This window comes from Olea europaea, unplaced genomic scaffold (assembly GCF_002742605.1).
Source record: "Olea europaea var. sylvestris unplaced genomic scaffold, O_europaea_v1 scaffold262, whole genome shotgun sequence".
Lineage (NCBI taxonomy): Eukaryota > Viridiplantae > Streptophyta > Magnoliopsida > Lamiales > Oleaceae > Olea > Olea europaea.
Genome location: NW_019244532.1, coordinates 277,290 through 297,911, shown reverse-complemented (window position 1 = coordinate 297,911; position 20,622 = coordinate 277,290). Strand labels below are relative to the sequence as shown.

Genomic DNA, 20,622 nt, shown 5'->3' with positions numbered 1-20,622 from the left:
GTGATGCGGATTGCCAAACCTGGATACGCTCAAGCACAAGACCCTCTGGTCAAAGTAAATATTGGCAATGAAGGAGAAGACCGTCCAACATTTATCGGCCAGATGCTCAACCAAGAGGTTAGTAACAAGTTAATCGCTTTGTTAAAAGAGTACAAAGATTGTTTTGTTTGGGAATATGAACAAATGCCTGGTTTAGATAGAGATTTAGTGGAACATAGGTTACCAACTAAGCCTAACTTTAAACGTCATAGGTAGCCTCCTAGACGTTTTGCTCCCAATGTACTCCCTGAAATCAAGAAAGAGATAGAGCGATTATTGAAAGCAGGTTTCATTAGAACAGCCAGATATGTCGAATGGTTGTCCAATGTCATGCCAGTACTAAAAAAGAATGGTAAACTAAGGGTGTGTATAGACTTTAGGAATTTAAACATAGCCACACCCAAAGATGAGTATTCAATGCCCACGGTGGATTCTTTAGTAGATTCAACTGCCGGACATGTCATGTATTCTTTCATGGATGGGTATTCAGGATACAATCAAATTTATATAGCTGAAGAAGACATACACAAAACTGCCTTTAGATGCCCTGGGTCTCTAGGATGTTTTGAATGGGTGGTTATGCCTTTCGGCCTAAAAAATGCAGGGGCAACTTATCAAAGGGCTATGAATTTAATCTTTCATGACATGATATGCAAGTTTGTTAAGGTGTATGTGGATGACATAGTAGTCAAGTCCATTAAAGAAGATGACCATTTCGAACAGTTAAGATGTTCGTTTGAACAAATGAAGCAATATAAGCTAAAGTTGAATCCCTTGAAGTGTGCATTTGGTGTTAATGTAGGGAACTTTCTTGGTTTCTTAGTACACAAGAGATGGATTGAACTTGATAAAAATAAAGTGAAAGCTATTTTAGAAGCCAAACCACCTAGCAACAAAAAGGAATTGCAAAGGTTTCTAGGCCAAGTAAATTTTTTAAGACGCTTTATTTCTAACTGTGCAGGGCGAACTAAAGTCTTTTCGCCGCTATTAAAGCTAAAAAATCAGGACGAATTCGTCTGAAAAGAAGAACATCAAAAGGCTTTTGAAAGCCTGAAGACATATCTATCAAGTCCACCAGTGTTGGTGTCACCAATCCAAGGACGGCCAATGAAAGTGTATGTGTCGGCTGAAAAAGAATCAATAGCTGGAATGGTCGCACAGGAAGACCAAGTTGGTGAAGAAAGGGCAATTTACTATTTAAGTAGACGGTTAACGAAATGTGAATGCAATTACTCTGCTATTGAAAAATTATGTCTTGCATTGTATTTCATATGTACAAAACTAAGGGCTTATTTATGGCCCGTAACCGTTTATTCAAAAGTAAATTTAATTAAGTATATGTTTTCGCGCCCTATTTTACACCAAAGGGTAGGCCTTTGGACACTAGCTTTATCAGAATTTGAAATACAATATATACCTCAAAAGGCAGTAAAAAATCAGGCTTTGGCTAACTTTCTAGCTGATCATCCATGCCTTGATATGCCTGAAGAGATCGAACTAGAAATCAATTCGTTCGAATTAAAACCTTGGGTGTTGTATTTCGATGGGTCAAAAACCTCTAGAGGTGCAGGAGTAGGAGTAGCATTGATTAATCCTTTAGGAATTTGCTACAAGTTCGCATTCACTCTAGACAGAATGTGCACCAACAATTAGGCCGAATATGAAGCCTTAATTGTAGGCTTAGAACTAATGATAGATATGGGAGTAAGAAGTGTAATAGTTAGGGGCGATTCTCAATTGGTGATACATCAATTGATCGGTGATTTTAAATGCCAAAGTGATTCCATTATAAGTCAATACGAGATCGCCCAAGAATTATTAGAAGAATTCGATCAAGTAGAACTTCAATGCGTTAATAGGACATATAACGACGTGGCAAATAAGTTAACCCAAATGGCATCAGGGTACTCAAAGGTTTTGAATTGGAAGTCTACTTGTGAATATGGAATCATATTGCCCGTGACTCAAAGAAGGGCGAGAAAGATTGAACTCCACTGCATACAAAATGGAGATGCAATGGATTGGAGAACAGAGATTAAAGGGTCCCTTAAAGAACTCAATGGAGGGATTAGTAGGAAAATGAAGCTGTGTTTGCTGAATTACACACTAATAGATGAAGAGTTGTTTAAGAAACGCTCTGATGGTGTACTACTAAAGTGTGTAAGTTTGCAAGAAGCCAAGACGATCATGGCTGAAGTGCACGAAAGGATATGTGGAGCCCATCAAGCTGGCCAAAGGATGAGATGGTTAATTATTAGGAGTGGATATTTTTTGCCAAAGATGGGAGAACTATGCGTCCAGTATGCAAAGAGTTGTTTAGCATGCCAAAAATATGGTCCAATACAAAAAACGCCAGCACGAGAGATGGCACCTATTATTAAGCCTTGGCCGTTCAAAGGTTGGGCGATAGACCTGATAGGGAAGATTTATCCCCCATCGTCCAAGCAACATACTTTTGTTATAGTTGCAACCGACTATTTCACCAAATGGGTAGAAGCGATACCTTTGAAAGAGATCACCCAGAAAAGTGTTATAGAGTTCATCCGTGATCATTATTTATAGGTTTGGAATTCCACAAACAATAATGGTAGATCACGGAACATCTTTGAATGGGGATTAAGTAAACAAATTTTTGAGCGAGTTTGGGGTTAAATTAGTAAACTCCACACCATACTACGCTCAATCCAACGGACAAGCGGAATCTTCTAATAAGATTCTAAAAAGTATCATCAGAAAGATGATAGATGAAAATGCTAGAAATTGGCACGAATGTCTGAACAAAGCCTTATGTGCTTATAGGACATCACCTCGGTCAAGTACCAAGGTCACTCCTTTCCAACTTGTTTATGGACAGGAGGCCGTTTTACCTATGGAAATCAACGTGTAATCGATTAGAGTGTGCTTGCAACAAAAGTTAAATAATGATGAGTATGCCGAATCACTAGTTCAAAATTTATTGAGTTTAGACGAATTGAAGTTGGACGTCTTAGATAGATTACAAGTGCAAAAACAAATAATGGCTAAGTTTTATAATAAAAAAGTCATAGCCAAATCGTTTAGCCTGGGTGAACTAGTTTGGAAGACAATACTCCCTTTGGATAGCAAGGATCCAAAGTATGGGAAATGGTCGCCCAATTGGGAAGGACCATACAAAATAAACAGTGTGTTGCCCAATGGAGCGTATCACTTGGAAGATTTAGACGACACCAAGCACGTGAGATTCATTAACGGCAAATATTTGAAAAAATATGTTCCTTCTTTATGGGAATGTGAACAGATAAAAACATAATCAAACATTTTGAACGATTAAAAGATAACAAGGTCAGAGCGAAATACGTTCAAATGAAGTCCTTTATTATCAAACGTTCATTACGAGAATACAAAAAATACAAATAATGGATGTGCTACAAAGTACAACTAAAGTAAGATGATCTCCCAGTTGATCGCTGAGTAAGCTTCACACCGCCTTCCTAAATACATCGCTGCAATGGTGGAATCGCCGAGTAAGAGGGTGTACTGGCCTCACCACTTTCCTAAATGCATCGCTGCAATGGCGAGCAAAGAGGCTGAGAATCACTCTCAGCAGGCAAGCTGAGAAGCACTCTCAGCAAGCAGAGTGGCCCACAAGCAGCCCAAAAATTGCCTTCCATCATCGACTCCTTGTAAAGAACGAAGAGATGATGGGAAGAATTTTGAAGGTAAAAACTCCGCTGCTGGCCAGAAAATATTTCCTATACCTCCCATACCAAAGGTGACTTCAAGGTAAATAGTAAAATGGGCGGACTAAACAGTCTATTTTGGATCAGATTGATCGTCAGAATGCCAAGTAATGGCAGCAAATCAGCTTCGAAGAAGAAAATGAAGAGATGAAGATAGAAGATAAAAAATATGAAGCATTTATAGGGGGTGAAGATGAAGAGACAAAATATGAACAGCCACATTTCTGCCTAATAAACGGAATTAAATAGTCCAAAGTCTTGGGAAAGGTGGTGGAAATATTAAAAGAAAAAGGCAAGATTTTTCAGCACAAAGCAGTTAAATGCTTGAAGAATTGACGACTAAAAGCAAACGTCAAATAAGTGCACAAGAAGTTAATGTTCATTAATGATGAACAAAGTTACAAAAGGAAAAATCGAATTACAAAAGAAAAAAGACATCATATGTCTTAATTACAGTTTACCCCATACTGAACGAATTCGTTCCCTAAGTTTTTCTCAATCCTCGCTCTGCCGAGAGGAAGTGATGTTCAATTCAGCGGCGACATCATCATCAACTTCCAAGTTCTTGTATTGCTCGACCAAGGATTTAGTTCGCTCAATTCCCTGGGAGGCGTTGCGCTTTTTAGCAGCCATTCTCGCCCTGCAGTCGTCCATTTTGGCTTGAAGTTCCCTCATCTGAGCAGCCAAGTTAACCATCAAAGAGTCTTCAACCATAACTTCGGAAGAGATTTCTTTCAACTCGTCCTCAGCCTTGTTAATCTCCATACGCAAAGACTCTTTCTCAGCTACAGCTCGAAGATATTGAGTACGCTTGGCCTTTAGTTCAGCATTCTTGGCCAGCATAGAAAGGACCTCGGAGTGAATAACATTCAACGTCGCTTTAAAATCGACAAAAATATTGAGCGACGGAAGCGTCAGTGCTTGCTCCAACTTCACACTCAAGTGCTCAAGTTCATCCTTGTGTTTGGCAGCACTAGCCTTTCCAATATCCATATCCATGAAGGATACGTACTCAAATACCGACTCCTTGAGGAACTTCAAATCTTCCTCTGAAGAAGCAGCAGGACGATCAGATGGAGCAGGGCGAGAAGTCTGGACTTGCCCCCAGGAAGCGAACAAGTCTTGGATAGAACGCACAATCCTATCAGTATCTTGCGAAGAAGGTTGCCAATGTTAAAGGTCCTCACTACAACGAACAAAATAGAAATAGAAGTAAAGCAAATACTACCTCATCAACAATCGTGGAAGATGGCATGCCCTCAGCCAAGCTTGCCACCAACGACTCCTCCATTCGCGAGGACTTTCCCTTGTCTGAGCGAGAAGATGTTGCCACAACGGGCGGACTCATAAGAGTATCTGCAGAACTCAAGAGCAACAAATTAGAAACCAACAGCACAAGCAAAGGTAAGAAAGAAATCAAAAGACTGAATTACCTTCTGCTTCAATGTTTGGGGGATTGATGTCCTAGTAAGAAGATGGCTCATCCATGGGTTGTGATGAGGACTCTGGGACTGGAGATGTCTCTTTAAGAGTAGCCCCTTCATCGACCGGTTTGGATGAAGTAGCCTCAGCAGAGGATGATGGAACAGGAGTTGTCGATGCCAAAACCTTTGAAGGAGAGGCTGAGCTTTTCTGAGAAATCCAAAAGATCATCAACACACAGAAAAGTTTCAAATGTAGAAAAATATACTTGTAAGTAGACCAATTTAATTACCTTCCTCCTGACGATAAGAGGGGCATCATCATCATCATCAACATCATCCTCCAGAATGGGAGATGCTGAGGCGGACCGTTTGCGGCTTGGGGCACTCTTGGCCGTAATAGGCTTGGCAGGGAGAGAAGAAGATGGGCGAGCAGAATGTTTAGTGCGACGAGAAGGAGAAGGACTCCGAATGGACAAAGGGGTGACTAAAACAGGAGGAGGGGAAGAAATGCTCGGTTGGTCTAATAAATGAAAGGAACGATTGGCGTCAGTCACAAATAATCTGCGCTTCACTAACGGCCAGAGCTGCTCAAAAAGAGGGTGAGTGGCATGACAAGAATTAAAAGGGGCTAATGAAAAGTGGTTTGATAAATGGAGGTTGCGAGCATTTATAGCCTCTGCTTCCCCCTTATTAATGGTATGAAAACAGTCAATTAAATTCTTCGAATAGCAAAGAGGAACAGGCCAAGTTTGGCCGAAACCAAGCTGACGAGCAAAAAATTGGGGAGCATAAATTTCTACCCCCACTTTGGCATTGGTCCCAGTTAAGATATCATGAAAAAGCTCCCTCCCGGTTAAAAACTGGATCCAAATGAGTAGAGATGTGCTCGCGCTATCTATAGTGGAAGGGGGATGTACATAGTTCGGAGTCAAAAAAGAAGGAAAAGGAAAAAAGGAAGAGATTGAATCCAAAGAATAAAAGAACGAAAAAATGTCCCTTCTGGACATATTTACAGGAGCTAAGGGCTCAATGGCTAGCCCATAGCAATTGGCAGAAGAACGAGAAATTGAAGGGGCGCCAAACGATGGGAAATAGGATCTCAACCACAGTTGAGTGAACCAAAGGGGTCCACTGCCAGTGGGAGATGCACTATTCTTCAATTGAGCTTGAAGAGAGGCCATGCCCCTATAAAGAGCAGCCAAAAACAAAGAACACAAATTCAAAGGCCTGCCACGCGCCAATTCGTGCGCTATAGGTAAATAACTCAAGGAGTGCTTTATGCTTGGCACGCACAAAACATATTTACAAAGCCAAACTAAAAGGAAGACCACTCGCTCAGTATGGGAAGGCTCAGCACTCGAATGATTATGGAGAGTCTGCAGGCTTGAATAAGAATCAGTGTAGTTTTTACCAAACTTTGGGGCGCCACCAGAAACTAAGATACCTAGAAAAATGGTATCACCCAAAGGTGGTAGATTCACCAGGACCCCAACATCCCTTAGAGTAATAGACATGGGGCCGAGAGGGAAAATAAATGTATTATACTTGGAAGACCAAAAGCTCAAAGCAATCGAAAAAAGTGCAGAATCAAAAGTAGGAGGGCGAATAGAGATTTCTAACAAATCAGAAATCCTAGCGCTATCAAAAAGTGCCTTAGTAGGACCATGACCCACAAGGCGAGCATGCTACCTACGAAAAGCTACATCAGATTTAGGCCAAGTGCGAATACCTCTTTCGCGAAGTGGCCCCAGCGGTAGAGAGTTTAGAAAAGGAGGGCCATGAGTGCAAGGAAACAGCTAACCCACCGCCGCCTGTTCAACTGCCTCTGCATTGTTGAAGAAAGGACCCAAGTAGAACTCATTACGTCCAATGTCGGCGGGTGCGAGAAAACTCGGAGTTATATATGGACGACTCAGGAGTTTCTGAAAGTCGTTGAAACTAAAGGAGTCGCCAGCTTGAGATTGTGAAGCAGCCATTTGAGATGGAGCGCAGTTTTGCAGGGTTACGTAGCAGAAAAGTAAAAGGTGAACAGTAAATCTTGAGAGAGACGCGAAAAAAATTTGAGGTGTGATTTAGTGGTGCAGTGAAATTGCGTGTTTGAGGGCTATAAGGGTTTGCAAAATGACGCACCTTTTCAAGTTATAGAAGAAAACAATGATTGAAATTCTTGGAAATTTCGAATGTTGCTGGAAACACAAAGTGAATATGACAAAATTTAATAATTATTATTAATTCTGCCATATTGGGGGGTAATTGTTAACACATAAAAATGCAGCCCAAATCGAACAGCCCAAAGAGTGAAGCCCAATTAGAGGACCCTCAAATCAGATAGCCCAAATAACGAAACCCAATCAAACAAATCAAGATGAAGGCCCAAATAAGGAGGCCCAAGAACGCGGTAACGCCATCGTCCAAGTTTGCAAGTCGCCCAGAATCTGAGCGAATGGAATGTCATACAATCGCCCAGAGCTGTTATTCCATTCTCACCCAAACCTTCAAGTCGCCCAAGGTCTTAACAAACATAAAGCGTCGTAGTTATCAAGAAGTGCAGTTATCAAAACAGTTATTAAAGCAGCCCTATCACGTTCCACGACTCAAGGAATTCAATCGAAAGCGGTTGAACGATGAAGGGTAATGGCAGCAGTCAAAAAGACAGTTTTCATGACAAGATGGCCATTACGAAGAAAGTGGGTAGTTATAGGACGATCAAACAATTTTTAGAGCGGTTGATCACAAAGAGATCGTCCATGAAGTATAAAAAGGAGAAAGGACATAGAAGCAAAAGACCGAATCCAAAACTCTCGAACAGAGAACATGTAATTTTCATTTCCTTAGTTTTTAGATTTAAACACTTTTTTTTCAGCAACTCGTGTGCTTGCGCCCCTTGGAGGCACGTTGTTTTTCATTTCCAATTGTAAAATTCATCGCCAATAAAAGAACACCCCTTTATGGGACTTTGTCTCAAGAGGTCTTGTCCCTTACACAATCGTCTGATCCTTTTTAATTGTTAGCGACTAACCTGCGCGAAACAGCTAGGTTCACAGATCCAATCTAGGTCGTCAACCACTTATTTTGAGTGTGCCAGTGGTACAATCATATCGCACATCGGGAAACAAGTAGCATAACAAACTAGTTCACTCAACAGGCTGCTCCCAGAACTACTAAAATCACATTCGAAGCAGGTTCAAAGCTTTCAGGTCTAACCCCAGGTTCTATTGATCATTCTTTTCGTTTTTCCTCAGTTAACATGTCTATCTGTTTCTACTCGCTTTGAGGGTTCCTTTTTTCTCTTTCCTTGTCTAATTGCAAAAATGAAACATAAAACCATTTTCGTCAAATGCAACAGCAGAGATGACTTGCCTTGTAACAGCCAATAACCAGCAATGTAGAATACGTCGGATGGAAAACACACGAGTAGAACACGTTGCCATTACAACTTAGCTCATGCAAACACTCCCCTTCACTGCCAGATCTCAATGTCCAGACTCTAACTGAATCCTCACTAACAGATGCCAGGAGCTCGCCGGAAGGATCCCAGCAAATATAATATATTGTTCCCGTGTGACCCTGTAATGATAGTATCTTTATTCATAATGATGGGAAAATTGCACTATTGGTACCAACAATAAGGAAGAAAAAATTATTATATGATAAGACACATAGGTACACTATACCTCCCTCACAAATATTATATGTGCTATGAAAAAGTTCTGTGGCTGCTCCACCGAAGAAACAAACTAATACTACATTCATTTGGATATTTTTCTTTACGTATTGTGTTTTAGCTTTTAATTGATAAGGAGTAAGTCTAGTTTGATTAACTACTACAACAAAAATGAATCACCAACGTTTCCAAATCATTTATTGCCCTTTTTCTGATATTCACAAAAAAATTACACTAACCTTTAGTAAATGTTGACAAGTCTGCGTCTCTGCATCCAATATTGATACAACATTCTCAGCAGCTGCAGCAAGATATCTTCCTAGATGGGGCTGGAATCTAACCTGAGTCGTGCCACCCTAATCCAACCAGAGAACGAAATTCAGACTCAACTTATAAACAAAAAGTGACACAGCCTCTAATGTAGTTTCTTTTCCTTTTTCCATTTTATTCTTGTACCTTGAAAACTCTTGCACAGTTACCATTAATAATACTTCAGTATCTTATCTCACCATCAACAGCGCATGAGCAGATCAGATCTTCTTTGTTCGGGTGGAAATCTAATGATGTTACACCCGCAGAATGGCCAGTGAAGGTACGAAGTGAATAGCCAGGCTACAATACAAGTCAACAGCATGAATACGCGGACACCATTACATAAAATCAATTTAGCCTACATTTGGGAAGAATTTAAAAACGGTTTAATTATATATAGAGTGGTAGATAAATAGATAGAACTTGTGAGTAATGTGTGGCTGAAAGTGAAGTTTGATCCAGATTTATAATTTTTGCCAAATGGAGGCTTAAATTTCTCCCCTTGAATTCTATACAAAAACCACGAAATAGACAAGGCGAATGACATACAATTTTAGAAACTTTTTTTTTTCATGACACATTTTAATACCCACGTTAAAAAGGAATATGATCCCTTAAAATGCCAAAGTAAGACGCTGTAACAACTCTTGCAACCAATACTATGACATTCTTTACATGATATAATATATAATTCATATTTGTCGACTAACATTGTCCGCATCCCAAAGTTTGACAGTTTTGTCAAAAGAAGATGTTGCAAGGCGAGCCATGCTAGGACTGAAGCGAACATCCGCAATAACAAACGAGTGTTCTTCAAGTGAAGCTTTTGGCTTCAAAGTATCCGCATACCACAAAACAGCCTGCATCATCGTGAAGAGTTCTATATCATTTCCAAAAGCCAAGAAAAATGAAGCCTCAAGTTGCATTAATTAGAGGATACAAAGACCACGCTCTCTTGTATTGAAAATATCGTTCCATCAACTTTTCAACACCCACCTTTTTATCGTGGCCGCCACTAGCAAGCAGCTTTCCATCTGATGAAAAGTGGCAACAGACAACTTTACCGGTACTAGCACGTACATAATTCACTTCTGTAAATTTGAATCCTGAATAGCATGTAATTCCAATTAGAATGCACTAAAATAGATAGATATCTAGTACAAAAGTTTAAAAATCAATTTCTTATCCAAGTCTCACTTATAAGAAAAGCTCTAAGAGAGATTATATTCTTTGTGGTCTTCAATAAGCTAATAATCACATGATGACAAGGGAAATAAATTGAAAAAATAAATAAAAATTGTTTCATTGTAGTACAAAAGGACTATGACTCCAATTTTTCATACATCTATATTGTAAATGGGTTGCTACATTTTTAAGCCCATTTATTAGTAATGGTCCAGCATAGCCAGCCCAAGTAAACCGGCTCCTTTTTTGATCCAATTAAGTGAATATTCTGGAATGGTTGAAAGCGTGTTTTATTTTTTGAGCACTGGAGCATTTTAAATGAATGTCTGACACTTGGTGTAATATGGACCGTTGGATCAGCGATTGATTGTATTCCATTTAAATTGGACTCTTCATTCTAGGGTTAGGGCAGATTGTTTTTCTTCGTAATTTCTCTCGTCTCCTTCGTGGTTTTATCTTTGAAATTCTCTCTGTAAATTCATCTTCTTGATGATCTGAGTAATCTCTTTGTGAGATTATGGTATTTTGAGTATAGAGTATTCTTTGTGAATATTTTGTAAAGAGAGATATCAGAGTTTGAGAGGTTCTTTGTATTCGAACCTTTGTGGTTCAGATCTGTAACATTCTTGTCCATTTTAAGGAGTTTCTTAGTGGATTCGAGCTAAATCCTTTGGGATGCTCAACAGGGATTAGGCGTTAACAGCAGTCGCCGAACCTCGGGGCTAGGACCGAAAAATTTTGTGTTCTTATTTTACAATTTTTACTTTCTGTTTACAAAATAGAATCGTTTTTAACATAGGAAGTTCATGTATCTGGGACCCACAGTGGTATCAGAGCTTTTGGAAAATCTTTTAATATGAATTGTGTTCGAAGAAAATCTCAGATCTAAATTTTTACTTTTCTGTTCTCGAAAATTTTTTGGTTTTTTTTTTAAAAGAAAAAAATAAGAAACTGGTTCTTGGTGTTTCTGAGTATTTTGCTGTTATATACTTGCAGTATTTGTGAGATCTTGGTACCTAAACGTTTTTGAAAAACCTAGGGTTTCTTCAAATCTCCCCTAACTCTACCTCTGTCTAGGGGTCCCTGAGAGAACCCTAGAAACTTTGGGGATTAGGGTTTTGATTCAAGAAACTGACCTTCTTTTTTTTTTTAATTTTAAATACGTTTTTCCAATTCTATAGTTAATCTGCTGTATATATTGTTATTGGTACTGATACTCGAATGTTGGTCTATTCAGGAACTATAATTTCTTTAGTCTGAGATTATTCTTCTTCGAAGGTATATTTGTTTCCTTCATTTAAACTGGTAGCTTACTGTGTGTAAGTCTATATGCCTTTGTGACTTACTCTTGAATATTAAACAAACTGTGAAATTAGAATAATTTCTGACATATATCACTGTCATATTTGCTATTGTCTTGAACTTTTTGGATTAGTTCATTGAACCTGCATAACTGTATACTGATTTATCTCATATTGTGAAGTGATAACTGTATATGTAAACTGCATGTATTGAAGTCACATTGCTGATTGAGTATAAAAGTATGTGAGATTATCAATTTGTTGTATACTGTTGTTTTCTCTCAAATCACAAGTTCCTATATAAAATAAATTGATCTGTGTGATACTTTTTAACTTGACTCTGAAATTCTCAAGAATAATTGTTACACTCCTGCACACTATGGCCACTAAAGTTGATGTTCCTACGTGGGATGGCAAAGGAGACTTTAGTCTCTGCCGTCAGAAAATAAAAGCATTTTTAATGCAATTAAAATGTGTGAAATCTATTGATGAGTCTTAGCCTGAAACGCTAAGTGAAGCTAGGAGAACTAAACAAGATGAATTGGCATGGAGTACCTTATTTTTGCACTTATCTGATTCTGTGATTAGGAAGTTAGATGACACTAATACTGCAGCTGAATTGTGGGAAGCCTTAAAGAAATAATATCTGACTAAAACCCTACCAAATAAGTGTTATCTATGGAAACAATTTTTCAGCCATAAGTTTGACCCTAGTGTTGACTTAGAAGAAAACATGAATAGGTTCAATAAGATCACACAAGACCTTATAAACTGTGGTGAGAAAATCTCTAGTGATCAAAAGGTAGTTTGTCTGCTTAATGCACTGGGTGATAGATATAAGGACATAAGGAATGCCCTAGAATATAGTAGGGATGATCTAACTGTTGATATAATTCATAATTCCCTAAAGAATAGGGAACTTGAGTTAAGATCAGAACATAAAGAAGCACTTAGTGTTGAAACTTCTCTACCTAACCCTAAGACTAAGTCCAAAGGGGTTAGTAATTTTAGTTAGGCTAATCGAAGTAGGAATTTTCAGAAGAAGAAATGGGGAAATAATATGGCAAAAGATAAGAAAAATACTAAAGGATATGATAAGAATACGAAGTGCTACTATTGTGGCAAACCTGGACACCTTATCAAAGATTGCTTTAAAAAGGCTAAAGATCAAAGAAATGGGTCTAATCAAGGTGATGGTCCTTTTGCTAATACTACTTCTCATAAAGAAGCATGGGCAGACATTGGTGTTGCTTGTGTCTCTTCATATGAAAGAACAAGTCAAGATTGGGTTCTTGATTCAGGTTGTTCTTTTTATATGTGTCCAAACCTTAGCTGTTTTTTTAATTTTTCAAATCTGAATGAAGGTTTTGTAAAACTAGGAAATAATGAGTCCTTTGGAGTGAAAGGGATTGGAAACACTATACTAAAACTTGAAAAGGATACTAGATATGTCCCGACCTTGAAAAGGAACCTTATTTCATTAGGCGCTCTAGATGATGAAGATTATCAGATCGAAATCAATAAGGGTTTTACAAATATAAAGAAAAATCAGAACCTTATCATTAATGCACCTAAGACAAATGGAATCTATTTGATAAGTGCTAAGTGTGTGTCTCCTAATAATGATGTGAACTTAGTGACTCAGTCTGATAATTCAGAACTGTGGCATAGGAGACTTGGACATCTTGGGGAGAAGGGACTAAAACTTCTTTCAAAAAAAGGTGTCTTTGGAAAAGACAAAGTTCACAAGTTAAACTTTTGTGAACATTGTATCTTAGGGAAACAGAACAGACTGCCATTTAGTATAGGCATACATAAATCCCAGAATACTCTTGATTATATACATAGTGATCTGTGGGGGCCTCCACTTGTGTGTACTTGCAGATATTATCTCCTAATAATAGATGATTTTTCTAGAAAGGTCTAGATCCTCTTATTAAGAAATAAATCAGATACTTTCATAACCTTTAAAAACTGGAAAATCATGGTAGAAAACCAAACTGATAGGAAGATAAAAACATTAAGAACAGACAATGGTCTAGAATTCTGCAATGTTGAATTTGACCAATTCTATAGCAATAATGGGATACAAAGACACAAAATTGTTGTCTATACTCCCCAGCAAAATGAAATTGTTGAGAGGATGAATAGGACACTCCTTGAAAGAACTAGATGCATGCTAATAAGTTCTGGACTACCCAAAACATTTTGGGGGAAAGCTGTTAAGACAGTCTGTTATCTTATAAATAGAAGTCCTTCAAGTTCTGTAGACTATCAAATACCTGAAAAATTTTGGACTGGATCTATGCCAAATTATTCTTATCTAAAAACTTTTGGTTGTGCAACCTATTCACACCAAACTGGCTCTAAATTATATTCCAGGTCTAGTAAGTGTGTGTTTATAGGGTATGAGGAAAGAGTTCAAGGTTACAGATTGTGGTTGAAAGAAATTAGAGGTTACAAAGTCATAATAAGTAGATCAGTTATTTTAAATGAAGAGGATTTCCCTTGTCTTAGTGACAACAGTAGAGAAGAACTAACTAATAAAGACTTTGTGTCTACCAGTATTGAAATTGATATACAAGATGATCAAAATCAAACTCAAATTGAGGTAGAGCAACCTCTAGAACAAACCCAAGCTATAACTGATGAAAACTTAAATGACAACCAAGCTGTTAATCCTACTACTGATTTGCAAGATTATCAACTTGCTAGAGACAGGGAAAGAAGAGTTACTAGAACCCCTTCTAGATTCTTACATGCAGACTATGTATCTGAACATATTGAATCTGAAATCTTAAGTCTTGAACCATCCTCTTTTAAAGAGGCTGTTTCTTAAAAAGATTCAGCAAGATGGCTTGCTGCAATGCAAGAAGAAATGAATTCTCTAAATAAGAATCATACTTGGGATTTGGTAGAAAAGCCTACTGACTGCAAACTGGTAGACTGTAAATGGGTGTATAAAATAAAAGAAAGTGATTTGAAAGGAGGCAATAATAGATATAAGACAAGATTAGTAGCTAAGGGTTTCACACAAAGAGAAGGAATTGACTATAATGACATATTTTCACCAATTGTTAAATACACATCAATTAGGATTCTATTTGCTTTAATAGCACAATTTGACTTCGAATTAGAACAATTGGATGTGAAAATCGCTTTTCTCTATGGAACATTAGATGAAACAATATATATGTCTCAATCTAAGGGATTTGAAAATAAAAGGAACAAAAACTTAGTGTGTTTATTGAAGATATCCCTCTATGGCCTGAAACGGGCTCCTAAGCAATGGTATAGGAGATTTGACACTTTTATACAACGCATTGGATTTAATAAATCTGAATATGATTCATGTTTTTATTTCAAGTGTGTGGGAAATTCTGAATTTTTCTATTTGCTTCTATATATAGACGATATGCTTCTAGCTGGTCATGATAAAGTTGCAATTGATTCCTTAAAAGAAAAACTTAAATCTGAATTCGAAATGAAGGATCTAGGACATGCTAGAAGAATATTAGGAATGGAAATAAAATGAAATAGAACAGATGAAAAATTATTTTTAACACAAGAATCCTATATTCAAAAAGTAGTTAAGAGGTTTTCACTACATGAATCCAAATCAGTTAGCCTTCCTTTATCTGCTTGTGGGAAGTTGTCTGTTGAACATTCACCCAAAACTAAAGATGAATATAATAGAATGGCAAATGTGCCTTATGCAATTGCAGTGGGATCTGTCATGTATGTTATGATGTGCTCTAGACCTGATATTGTCTTTGCTATTAGTGTTTTGAGTAGATTTATGAGCAACTCAGGCGAAACTCACTGGGAAGCTATGAAACACTTAATCAGATTTCTAAAAGGTACTCAGAATTTAGGACTTATGTTTAAATCTGATAAAAATGGTCTTAAACTAAGAGGGTATGTTGATTCTGATTTTGCTGGAAATTTAGACAATAGAAAATCTACCACTGCATATTTTTATGTGATAAATAACACCTGCATTAGCTGGAAGTCTCAACTTCAGAAATTAGTTGCCTTATCATCCACTGAAGCTGAGTACATTGCAGCCACAGAAGTTGTAAAAGAAGGTCTGTGGGTAAACGGTCCATTAAATGAATTGGGGTTTATAGAAAATTAGGTGGAGCTTTGTTCAGATAATCAAAGTGTTATTTTCTTAAGTAGAAACCCTGTGTTTCATGATAGAACCAAACACATAGATGTTAAGTTTCATTTCGTAAGGGATATAATTGAAAAGGGTGATATAAAACTAGTAAAAATATCCACTAAAGTGAATCCAGCAGATGCAGGCACAAAGGTAATACCATTGAATAAATTTCAAGATTCTTTGAAGTTACTGAATCTTGAAACTAACTACTTTTCTTTTGTTTTGACAGATTTAACCGAGCACATGAACTGAGATGAAGTTTGAGTCCACTATTGAGAGTCTTAAAAATGAAGAAAAGCTGTAGATTGTAAATGGGTTGCTACATTTTTAAGCCCATTTATTAGTAATGGTCCAGCATAGCCAGCCTAAGTAAACTGAGTCCTTTTTTGATTCAATTAAGTGAAGATTCTGAAATGGTTGAAAGCGTGTTTTATTTTTTGAGCACTGGTGCGTTTTAAATGGATGGCTGACACTTGGTGTAATTTGGACCATTGGATCAGCGATTGATCGTATTCCATTTAAATTGGACTCTTCATTCTAGGATTAGGACAGATTGTTTTTCTTCGTAATTTCTCTCGTCTCTTTCGTGGTTTTATCTCTGAAATTCTCTCTGTAACTTCATCTTCTTGATGATCTAAGTAATCTCTTTGTGAGATTATGGTGTTCTGAGTGTAAAGTATTTTTTGTGAGTATTTTGTAAAGAAAGAGATCAGAGTTTGAGAGGTTTTTTGTGTTCGAACCTTTGTGGTTCAGATCTGTAACATTCTTGTGTTAACAACGGTTGCCGAACCTCGGGGCTACTACCGAAAAACCTTGTGTTCTTATTTTACAATTTTTACTTTCTGTTTACAAACCAGAATCGTTTTTAACATAGGAAGTTTATATATCATTGTCTATGTCACCAATAGATACAGGTGTAATGCCACTAGAGTTCAAGTGTTTGATGTTAAGGTTGTAAAGGGAGTATTGAATCATCCACATACTATGAGTCTATGACAAACAAAAAGCAGCAAGCTTAAAATAATTTGAATAACCTCAGTAGAATTAGAAATATAGAAGTGTGCAGTTAGATTGTTTAAGAAGAAAGCATCAGTGAGCATATTGGAGATTTTCTCATTGCATGATCTTTTGCATGTACCGTATCATACACGGTTGACAAGAAATAAATCACCTCAAAATTGCTTAGAAATCTAGGACTCTCTAAGCTTATGTATACAGGCTTGAGTCAGTTAACCAGGTAGCATTTACCTCACCTTGACAAACATCCATATCAGCTTGCACCAGATCTTTATCATTCCACTGCCAAAATTAAATGACAGGGACTCAGTGAGAGAATCTACAACTAAATAAAATTCTAATCCACTCTGAACAGAAGATCAATAGACTATTCTCACCAATTGATTTGATGGTGATGTAAGAGTAGAGGTAATGTCAACACCAAAGATCATTACAGACTTTGAAGAACTGCCACTGCGCGGTAAGGCAGACATTGACATCACATCACCAGGCGTATGAGTTGAGGGTGTCGTTCCTGTGCTATTAAAAGGCCCCGAAAATGAGACAGGCTGTCTTCCCTTTCTTCCAGTCTGGTTTTTTGAAGCCATGAAAAGCATAAAACTTGGCAATTACTATCATCTCAAAACATCGTATAAATGTCACTAGCCAATGGTTGTTCAACTGTCTAGACTCTAGACTCTAGTGGCTTAACAGTGCTTGCTTGATACAGGTACAGATTTGTGGGAGGTTGGTAAATATAATTCAAAATTCTCGATATTCATACTTGGGAATTGTGAATTAGAAAGGAAGTTCCAATTGAACAGATTTTAATTTGTAGAAAATGATGGGAAAAAAAAAGGCAGAAAGCATTAGAAATGAAAATAAGTCAACGCTACCATCCGGTCACTGCCTCCCTCACGCCCAACGTCCGGTGCTCTACTCGACATCGCAATTCGAAAGGTGGGTCCCACGCGCCGGAAGATGATTGGAACAGTGAAAATCGAGTTGTAGATTTTGTTTATCCCTCTTCCAACTCTATTTTTGGAATTTTTTTCAAGGATCAAAGAATTTTTTCACAATTTTCCAGCTTTAATCTTTAATCTAGGCTCTATAATACTTTGATACACTTTACCCATAAGAAATCAAGGAAATAACCCAAAAATTTCGCAAACTTGATTCAATACTTTGCATAAAGTAAACCTTGACATCAATTGTTGACGAAGCAGAGTAAGAAAAGGGCGAGGCAGCGTTTTCCGTTGAAAGGAATTGGTGACTGAATGATATGTAACTGAGAAATAATGGAAAGTGTGTGTAGTGTGTACATGATAATTACAATTTTCAACCAGTAATTTCTTTCTTCTGATTCAAGAAACGAGCTAGAGTCATCGATTTATCAGTCCAATTTGAGCAACATTTAAGCCCTCGTTTGTATCGCTCTAAAAGAACTCTTTTTATATTATTTTCAACAACACATTTATATAATCAAATATTTTACAAATAAAGTTAAAATCTTACACAATTTTTAAATAACTTATTCTTTAAAAAATTATTATTCAAAACAATTATTATTATTATTATTATTATTATTCAAAATAATAAGGGAAATTTGTTTAAAAAGCCTAGTCAACAATAATGTTTGGTAAAATTGGCTATAATCAATAATGTTTGGTAAAATAACCTTTAGTCTATTTTATCATGTATTAAAAATCTTAAACACCTTTCATTTGAAATGTTTAATATATCCAATTTCAAACCAAAATTTACCAAATTTCCCTAACATGAATTCCTATTTTCATTCTCACTTTTCATACTCAAATTAAAACCAACGGCAAAATGGCATGTTGACTTAGTGCCGTTTTAACAAATTTTGGGTTCATTTCACTTTATGTTCCATTGTATCCACGTCCAAATTAATGATAAACATGTTTTAACTAATCTGGAGTGAAATTTAGAGTTCGTGATCGAAAATGACATGCTATCTAAACAATTTAATAACGTTTTAACTAATTTTGTGTCGGTTTCATTTTATATTCTCTCATACCCACGTGAAAATTGAAATTAGAAAAGTTTTCACTATATTTAGAGTGAATCGAGACCCATTATCAAAATGGCAAGTTGTCGTTTTGACTGATCGGGTGTCAGTTAAACTAGTTCTTATCCAATTCACATTATTTTCACTCATATCTACATGAAAATGAGTGAATGCAAATTTTCATTACATTTGAATAACAATGTTGATACAAAGTTCACGCGATAATGACCAACATTATTTTCAGGTGAGTAAACTACGCTAGATTTAACCAAGAAAGAAGGTAACTAATTCGAATTTCATTATATTACAATTATGATATAAGATACTGAAAAAATTAACTCATTTAACTTGTAAAATTTTCTATGATTTTTCAAGATATGATCAACTAATTTTGAAGTGAAATCGAGACTTCGTAACCCAAAATGATGTGCCGTAGCGAACAAGGGAGTGCTCGATTCGAATGGATTTTCAACAGACTCCGAAGTGAAAGTAGTTCTCGTTTCTGGATCTTCAAGCCGAGTGTCTCGCAAAATTTGCTTAACAATGTATTTCTGCTGAATCTTTATGCCTCAATTGAAGAATTGAAGAAGTGGAATTAGGTTTGAGGGGGAATGACAATTTTGGGGAAAAACATTGGAGGCAAAGAGAGTGGAAAACGTGGGTGTAGAAGGGTTTTTCATTATCGAATTAGTTAACCCAAAAAAAAAAAAAAAAAATTGCAGTTTCTCTTTTTCTTGTTACTTATCTTCTAAATTCAAATAAATATTTTGTAGGGATTAAAATTATAAATATTGAAATAATAATTGGAAAATATTTCATTAATTATTAGCCTATAAATAAGTCAAATATTTTTGTGGGCAAAAGATATATTTGAATTAAGGAATTATGACAATGATGGAAGGAAATAAGTTAAAATGGAAGAAAATCATGCATTATTTACTTTTTTCACAAACTTTCAACTACAACACTTCATCGATCGTTGAATGTCACCTTCAACGACTATGTCTTATTAGTCGTTGAATGCCAAAAACTACTTTGGCGCCAAGCTAAAGTCGTAACCAAGTTGTCATAAATCTTCAACGACTAAAACATAATCGGTCGTTGAATGTCACTTGTAACGTCCACTAAATAAATAGTCGTTAAATGTTGAGTTTTTATTTACCTTGAACAACGAGATAAAATTAATTACTGTTTTACTATATTAACGACCAAACATTGTGGTCGTTGAATATTTACTATATTATGTGTTTTTAATAACCAATTTTATTGTCGTTGAATATGAACAAATATTTTGGCGGGAATATTTTATTTGGCGCCCTCTCTGAACGACCAATTTAAATTTGGCCGTTGCAAATATAGACTTAACAACCATATAATTTGGTCGTTGAAAATAGTGTTACGATTTGAGCTATAATTTGTACAGTTTTATTTGGAAGTCGATTTTGAATGGAAATTTTTCTTCTTTTGAAATTGGCCTGTCACGTCCGTCCATGGATATCCAAGAAATTTTGTTTTCGAAACTCATCGGATCTCATGATTTTCTGTTCGACTAGCTTGGTAGTAAGTACTCGTTCGACGATAATGACAAAAGAAATCCTTTCCATTCTTGCCATTTACACATATCGATTTAGCTCCTATCTTGGTCCTTTCAGGAACCGGTCGATTTTTAGTGATTCTATTACCACCATGTGTTACGCAAATTGAGATAAATCCTCAAATTTCTTGATGTATTCTTCTATGTTCATCAATCCTTGTCGAAGGTGGATGAATTCTCCCATCTTCTAG

The 20,622-nt window shown here is 36.7% G+C and overlaps 1 pseudogene; it reads right to left on the bottom strand.

Moving 5' to 3' along the window:
* Positions 1-8,221: 8,221 nt before the first annotated feature.
* LOC111383168 lies at positions 8,222-18,228 on the bottom strand (annotated as a pseudogene).
* Positions 18,229-20,622: the final 2,394 nt, after the last annotated feature.